Genomic DNA, 9,215 nt, shown 5'->3' on the forward strand with positions numbered 1-9,215 from the left:
CCACCCCACCCCACCCCACCCCCACCCCCTAAAAAATTGAGTGTTTTTTTTTAAAAAAATATTTTCAACTTCAAAATTTTATTTTTTTCACCCCGATCGTCGATCCACCCACCCACCCCCAAAAAAATTAAACTTTTTTTTTATGGTGAGTGTAGTGGATCTTAAGGGTTCCAATATATTAGATACAGAATTTGATGGGTCAAAGATAAAAGAAGATCCTCCCGAGTTTATAGATGAGATGTACAAGGTAAGGAACCTTATAGGAGTAATTTCGGTGATACTTGTCTGTTGTGACTTGATAAATAGGATATGGTGAACTTTTATGCTATCCTTAGTATTCATGGATTTTAAGAGGGACCATATGTGGTGGATTGGAATAACCTAACTTAACCATGATGGGAGTTAAGGTGTGATGGACTTTGAGGAATAGTGGTGCTTGAGTGATGCCTAGATATATATTGAGTGAGTAAACTCCTTTAAAAAGGGTAGAAGTGAAATCCTAAATGGTTTAGAATTATGTTGTGTAAGAAGTGTAAAAATTTAGTTATGGCTTGCTCCGTCCTTAAAAAAAATTAAAAGGAATGATGTTGTAAAGAGTTTGTTTAGGCTTAACCAAAGTGAGGTATAATGTGCTTAAATGGTAAGGTTATGGACTGTCCTTGATGTTCACGAATTAGGCTTTCTTGAGATCTCCATTGATGGACTCACTTCGAGTGATGGATATGAAAAGTTGAGTGTTTTAGATATTCATGTTTGGATTTACTTGAAATCCTCACCTTGTGTGGTTTAGTGAGTTTGAGCAACTTAGAACTGGAGTTGTAGACTCATATGAGATCTTGAGTGAAATCATAGTGAAGGTTTGGATAGAGGTACTAGTATGTTGGTAATTTCATGTGAAGGTAGGTTCTACGTTATATTCCTACATTACCTTATCTAGTATGATGAGGCTATGAGTCTTAAAGTTCTCTAAATGGATTAATAGAATTTTTTTGGACTTTACCCCGGTTAATGGGTTGAGTTTAGTAAAGACGGTTTATGGAAGATATCTTTTTATTGATGATAGGATCTAGATAATTAGAAGAATATGTTACTCTTGATTGTTGTATTATTTATCACCTTTTGAGTAGGATGGCAATTGAGTAAAATTTCTTCCTGTTTTGGAATTGGTACTTACTGAGTCATATGAGGGTGGTACTTCTAGATGTTAAGGACCATATACTTTTGCAAAAATGGCAAAAATGTGAGTTTGGTTGTGCTGTTAGGAGTACTTGAAAGAAGTTTTCTTGAGGGTTGTAGTGAGGGCTTCCTCCTAAGGTGGGAATGGTATGCTTAGAAATCATGACTTGTTGAAATCCCGACATCCTCATCTCTTTCTTCCATTCCTATTCTAGCTCAAGAACAAGCTTAGTTGAGCATATGTTATGTTAGGAGTCATGTGTGATTTATATGATATCAAGATTTCCCAATGATATGCATCTTCTTGAGAATTCATGTTTTAAGAGAAAATGAATTTTCATGTCTCATGTTTCTCATGTTGATAGGCAATTAGTGTAAGTAGCCTATGTGATTCATAAGGTGAATGGTTTAAAGGTGCTTTTGAGAATAAATTGTATAGTTGGCTTAAGTTGATATGATAGGCATGATTTGAGTTGGAGAAGGAAATTCCTCCAATGAAATGGAATAGGTCTTAACTTGCATGCATATTGAGTTTGTAGAGGTAGCCCCTATTTTCTCATGTTGTATGAGATGTGTTTTCAAATGGAGGTTCTCTCCTAAGTGGTGCATTGTGTGTAATACGACATAATTGACATCATGATGTGAATTAATAAATATGCTTGAATGTGTTCGTATGAAATGGCATGTTAGCTCTTTATGTGGTATTGAACTTGCCTATAGAGTGGAGGAGTTAGTTCCTCCCATGTTAATTTGAATTAATGAGGGTTGTACATTTCCATAAAAAAAAACTTGTGTTTTTGAATAAAGATGAGTTTGTGTGATTTGTTTCCCTCATGTTGTAGTGCATTGGTTATAATTGATCTATTGTACTTCATGAAAATAAGATATGAGTATGTCTTAATGAGGAATTGAGAAGTTCCTCCTTTAAAGAGTGCTATTGAACATGGAAAATTGCGTATGAGCTTTATGGTGGATCCTAAGTATGTTATGAGTAGGAGAAGGCAGTTCCTCCTTGAACATAACTAAACATGGTAATATCATGCATATAGATTGATAGATGTAGTTCCTACTTCTTTATATTTGCGTTGACTATGTTGAATTGGAGTTTAAGTTCCTCTTTTTTTAAAATGATGCTCATTGTGTGTGGTGTACCTTTGATTTACATCACTTTGACCATTACATGCTTGTTGGTCTACTATTTTGAGTTTTTGATTCCTTAAGATGTTTTAAGTGTCATTTGAGGATGAATGTTCCCAAGGAGGCGATATTGTAACACCCCATACAAACTAGTAAGACCTAACTAAGGCTTGACTAAATCTAGTAAGTTGAAATAGAGCGTCACATTTTAGTTTATAGTACGAAATTGTTTAAATGATGTAAAATGTCTATTGAAGTTAGGTTGGTGATTTTAGAGGTCAAACGTCAAGAAATGACCATGACGTTCGGAAACTAGTCATTTGAACTAGTTAGTTGTAAGGGTCTTGTCGTTGAAGCTTGGAGTCTTATAATGAGGGTGAAAACTAGTAGAAGTAACTCTCATACTTATATGTACATGTTTTGGGGTTAAATGACCGGGTACGACTCCCTCAAGGACCATCCAAGGGGTCCTTGAAGAGGACCCCAACACTGCCCTAAAGCTGTCAAAAACAACTTGGTTCACAGAGGGATATCACGCCCCGTAGACCAGTCCACGCCCCGTAGGTCATGAGCGTGGGTTAGGACTTAGCGTAGGAAGGATTGGTCTTCAATTGCAAGACACAACCTCAAACCACGGACTTCCAGGATGGTCTGTGAGTGGAATCACGGTCCACGAGTGGTGGGAGTGAGTCAAGGGCTGCAATGCTATCAAGAAGTTGGTCAAGGTAAGTGAGGTTCAACTTCAAATGTTCATATCTCATAGCTCAAAATGAATTAAGATGTCCATTACCTATACAATTAAAGATTTATGAGTCCTCTTTCCAACGCCACCGAGTTCGCCTAATTCCAATTTCAGAGTAAAAGTTATACCCGAAATAGTGAAGCACTATGAATCCCCAACCATGAGACTAAACCATGGACAATATATCAATCTACGGTCCATGGATGGGGATCCATAAATGGTGCCAGTTTTGGTAAGTTTAGTTTTAAGTTGGGGTTTGGGAATCAAATTACCTAATTAATTAAGGGCTTAGGGGATTGGCTAAGTGGTCAAATAACCTCCTATAAATAGTTAATAGGACCCTTAAATTAATCCTTTAATTCACAACAAGTCAAGACCCCAAATCATAACTAACTTTACCACCAAAGTTTCTCCAAAACTCATATCTCAAAAACCTCTATTGAAAACCTAAAAGAAGATCAAGCAAAGCTTGAAGATGGAAGATTTTTTAAAGGATTTTCATGGATATGTACACCTAAGCTATGGGAGCTCTTTATTCTTGGTTAGCTATCATCAAGAAGCCTCTTCAACTATGTTTTCAAATTCCCGAAATTCTAAATTTCATCCAAAGCATGGGTCACCTTCTAAAAACGCTTCAATTAATAAATTATGATTTTTTTTATTAGATATATTCAATCATGGGTTAATTCATGTTGTATTGATAGTTTTTGAATAAACCCCAAAGACCCATGTTCTTTCCGTTCTTTCTTAATTGTAAGCCCTTATATTATCAGAAGTAAACCTTAATAAAATGAATTATTTTGTTCATGATTATATATGAAGTTTTATGGATGAATTAGGTAATGTCTATGGTTGTTGAAAAAATTTCCCATAAGACCCATGATTTCCTTTCTTTCTCAAATCTAAACGCTAGTATGCTTTGATTAATGAATCAAGGGTGAGAATCTAGTATATTTCTATGTAATTCAATATTGTATTATGATGTTTCCCTATATGATGAATGAATATCATGAAGTTAGGGTTGAATCTTGAAGAAATCCTTAAAGGATATGAATGAAGGTTTTCAATTTGATTATAGTTTAATGTTGACTTGTTGATCCACTTATGGTGGAGGTGCTTACTTGTTCTATAGTCTTATATTGAATTGTTGTTCCACTTATGGTGGAGGTGCTTACTTGAATTATGAAATGTCTTGTTGAGTCTTGTTCCTCTTCCCTACAACCCTAATTTGATCAAGTATTCTATGATATTAACAAGTATGCAATGATATGATATGAACATGAATATTATTCTATTATATGAATGTTATGTCATGATATGAATACGAATTTCATCATATGGTTATGTTAGTGTTAATATGTTGAATGAAAAAGGCAATTCTCCCAAATACTATAGAACGTTCCCACATGTTCTTGGTTTCCATTAATGAAAGGATTGTTCTCATCTTTGGAACCTTTGAGCTATACACTATATGAGTAGTTAAGACCTTAAAGCATTATTTATGGACTAATGCATAACTAAAGGCTTAATGATAATTTAAAGGAATTATGCTTAGCATCGAGTGGATATGATTATGATATGGATTTATTCACGGTAGTAGTTGAATTCACTTTACAGTGTCTCATGAGATGGAAACCCGCAAGACAGAAGTATAAGGTTTCTAGAAGTAATATCCATATCCCATAACTATGTGCCCCGCATAGGTCTTAGTAGTGGATCCACATTATAGCTAGGTATGTTCTTTTCACCTTAGGCAAGTGAAACACCTCTTTTCGGTGTGGGGTAGAGCACTGGATTCTATGTAGCTCACATGGTCTATGTCGGTTATGGATAATATACCTATGTTACGAATATGAATTGATATTCGAATATGACTTGTGAATACGAATATGAAAACCAACTAGGTCTTCTTGAAGGGCACTACTTAGTGTAGGTAAGGGTATGGGGCTTTACCTATGCATTGCACAAGTGGGTTCTATGAGTAATTCTTATGTGATTCCCTTATGTATATTGACTTACGTATGATGTTAAGGCGGGTTTCACTTATTACGATATTGATTATGTATATGACTACACTTATGTCTTCTTAATGGCTTTACTTAGTATATATGGGGGCATGAGACTTTATAAGAACATTTCAGAAGTCAATTTGGATGGGGTTCATGGGTGGTGTATTTATGATATGGTGTTAATTGAACTCATGATTCCATTCCATTATGATGATTAATGAATTGTTGTATGCTCTCTTGAGTTATTACTATGATTGACTTTCCTTATAATTCAAGTAAAATATGTATGATTGTATCCTTTTTGGTGACTATTGATTATATTGAGGTCTAAAGGTGAAGTGCATGGCTAAGGTAGTTTCAAACGGGTGCTTAGTATGGTTGGTATTATGGGATGCCAACCACACATTTCACAAGTATTCCCTTGGGGTTACTAAGGTAACGACTTTACTATTAAATGATTATGAATGTGATAATTTCTTATGTTGGACATTATAAATGCATAATATTTACCATATATTGAGTGTCTCTTAAGGGTTATTGATTTAATGACTATTTAATAATGATATAATCTTGGTATTTTTCTTGTATTTTTATGTGATACTGGAGGTTATGTATTGTTGAGATTGGGATGTGTGTTATCTTGATGTTGGAGACTATGCTTGTTATTATTTGACAATTAAATGTATGTGAGTTGCCTTATTGGTTGCATTGTCCAACTATTCCCAAAATGGTGTTCAAAATAGCATATGTGATGATCGCCAATGAAATGTCCATTTTAAAGCATGTTTTTTTGCAAGGCTTCCATACTTAGTATGTTTTCGTGCTAACCCCTTCTTTTCTACATTTTTTACAAAGTGTAGGGTTTGGAGAGGTGATGTTCTGTACTTGGAATACAGGTTTCCAAGGAGCTTGGACATGAAGACTCTGGAGTTCTCATAGTTTTGAGGACGAACCCACCTTATTGTCCCTTATGTCTGTACTTTATGTTTTGACTTTGTAAGGTCCGTGTCCCTAAGTTTTCTATTCAAGAGTTTTATTTAAGGAATGAGATGGTTTGAGACATAGTGTCATGGATACTCTTTCATTTTTATAAGAGACTTCGATTATAAACAGAAGTTTTAATTTTCCGCATTTTTCTACGTCTTATGTTATGATGAATATCATAAGGTTGTATGAGACCCTTCGGGGTCAAGTACACTGTGTTACGGATATACTCTAATCATTTTTTTCATGTCCATTTTTGTATCTAAAGGCCCTTTTGTAGAAATCGTGCAAATTCCTCAATTTTTTTGTGTGTATTAGACCATAGATCTAGCGCCAGGGCACCCAAATATTTTTACTCAAAAACATGATGAGGACCTTCGTATTGATTTAGGGAACCATCACGTATACTCACACTATTTTTTCTCCCCCATTCCGCATCTACAAGCCTTTTTTTAAGAATCACACAATTTCCTCATTCATGGGTATTAGCCCATGGATCTTACGTCCGGAGCACCCAAACAAAATTTATAAGAAAATTTATAAGGACCTCCATATTTAGTTGGGGAACCATCACGTATTCACACTATTTATTTTACGCCCATTTCTGCATCTACATGCCCCATTTTAGGGCTCAGACTATAGAATCTCCAGAATGGAAGTGGGAGTTGATTAATATGGACTTTATCACAGGCTTGCAAAGATCTCGCAGGCAACATGATTCTATTTGGGTGGTTGTCGATAGAATGACAAAGTCAGACTATTTCTTACCAGTAAAGACTACCTATTCAGCCGATGATTATGCTAAGTTGTACCTTCAAGAGGTGGTGAGACTTCATGGAGTTCCGGTCACCATTATTTCAGATAGAGGTGCACAATTTACTGCACAGTTCTTGAAATCTTTCCAGAAAGGTTTGGGTTCAAATATGAACTTAAGCACTGATTTTCATCCATAGACAGATGGACAACCAGAGCGTACTATCCAAACCTTAGAATATATGTTGAGAGCTTGTGTGATCGACTTCAAAGGGAATTGGGAAGATCACATACCTCTCATTGAGTTTTCTTACAACAACAGTTACCATTCAAGTATCTAAATGGCTTCATATGAAGCTCTTTATGGAAGAAGATACAGATATCCTATTGGTTGGGTGGTTCGAGGTTGGTGAAGCAGGGTTGATAGGACCAGATCTATTCCACCAAGACATGGAGAAAGTGAAGACGATTCAAGAGAGATTGAAAACGGCACAAAGTCGCCAAAAGTCCTACACAGATGTTAGGAGGAGGCCAATAGAGTTTGAGGTGGATGATTGGGTGTAAATGAAGGTTTCACCCATAAAGGGTGTTATGAGGTTTAGTAAGAAGGAGAAACTTAGTCCCCGATATATTGGTCCTTACAGGATCTCCAAGAGAGTAGGAAATGTAGCTTATGAGTTGGAGCTACCCTAAGATTTAGCGACGGTTCATTCGATATTCCATATTTCTATGTTTAACAAGTGCTTGGGCAATCCTTCAGTGAATGTACCAACTAAGGATGTTGCGATTAAGGATAGTTTCTCCTATGAAAAGATCTCGATCCAGATTTTGGATCATCAAGTTCGCAAGTTAAGAACAAAGGAAGTGACATCAGTCAAGGTCCTTTGAAGGAACCAATTCGTTGAGTAAGCGACTTGGGAAGATGAGGAGGATATGAAGAAGAGATATCCACATCTCTTTGAATTTGGAGAGAATGCAGATCAAGGTACTAAATTCTCTTCTTAGCACTTTACAAGACTATGTGTAAGCATGTCATTACTTGCATTTGTTGTTGAGTGCTAAAATGATATTACTACCCTTAGCTTAGTGAAAGAGTTCTCATTCGAGGAAGAATGTTCTGAAGGGGGATATATTGTAACATCTCGTAATTCAAAATAGTTGGAAATAATCCAAGAAATCAAAAATAATCACTTTTGGAAATAAAGGGAAAAATCTGGAAATTTCCTAAGTTTAAAAAGTGAGTTCAGTCATTTTCAAATGGTCATAACTTTTAACTCAAGGAGAGTTAGTGGCAGTTCTGTATATGGATAGAAATACCTTTGGGAAGATCTTTCAAACGGCTCCATGTTTGCTCATTTTTATGTCGTATGAGGGAGATATGCCTTTCGAAAGCTCGGCTATTGGACTGAGGGAAGTCCAATCCATATTTTAGTAAGGGCAAAGTAGTCTTTTCACCATACTATTTACTAATTCGATTAAAGGGTTTATTAGGGGTAAAACCAAGCCTTGATTCAGAGAGAATTTCGTTGGGGGACAAAATAGAAGAAAAGAAAAGACCAAGATTTCGCCAAGAACACCAAGATCATTGAGTGAATTTTCATCGAAGGTGATCCCTTTTAGGTATGTTAGATATTTTTGTGTTGGGTTCTTCCACTCACACAATAACATGTTTAATTCAATGCAATTAGAGTAGATTGAATGATGAATATTGAAGTTCTTGATGAAAAATCGCTCAATTCTTGTTTGTTGAATTGGAGTACACCTTTAGTTGTTTTGATTCGTGTTTTCGGGCTGTTTTACGAGTCTAAACTATTGGGTATTGAGAGTTTTAGTGATCCTAAGTGTTAAGGGAAATATCCATGGAAGCTTAGAAGGTTTAGAGTTGAAAATAAGAAAAGTCGAAAATATCATCTCACAGACCCTAGGACCGCGCTTGCCAGAGCCTATTGGGGCAGACTCTGTTTGACAGGCCCGGGCTCGCCGCGCCAGCCAGAGCGCCTCAGACCAGAGTCTGTCTGTCAGGCTCTGGATCTCCGCAAGTCTCAGAGCGCCAAAGTCACCTGGAGTCCCTATTGTTTCCCTATCTTTTCGTACTAGTTCCTAAGTGATTTACCCGCGTTCCTTGGTTGACTCATGCATTCTAAGGTACATCTAAATATCATGAAATCATCCATAAACATGAGATCACGATCCTTGAATCCATAATTCAATTCAAGGAAATTTAAGATTAAAGTCAAAGGAGTTAAGAGTCAAGTCTAAAAGTAAACAAGTCAAAATGAGTTTCTAAAGGTTTCAAGAGTCTTTAACTAACATGAATCTTTGTTTTAAGACTGAAGCTACAAGTTAAGCAAGAGTAAAGAGTTGATTTCATTCTCAAAAGTTATAAGGGGACTAAGTAATCCCTAAGAATTACA

Source organism: Solanum pennellii, chromosome 6 (assembly GCF_001406875.1).
Source record: "Solanum pennellii chromosome 6, SPENNV200".
NCBI classification, from domain to species: Eukaryota; Viridiplantae; Streptophyta; class Magnoliopsida; order Solanales; family Solanaceae; genus Solanum; species Solanum pennellii.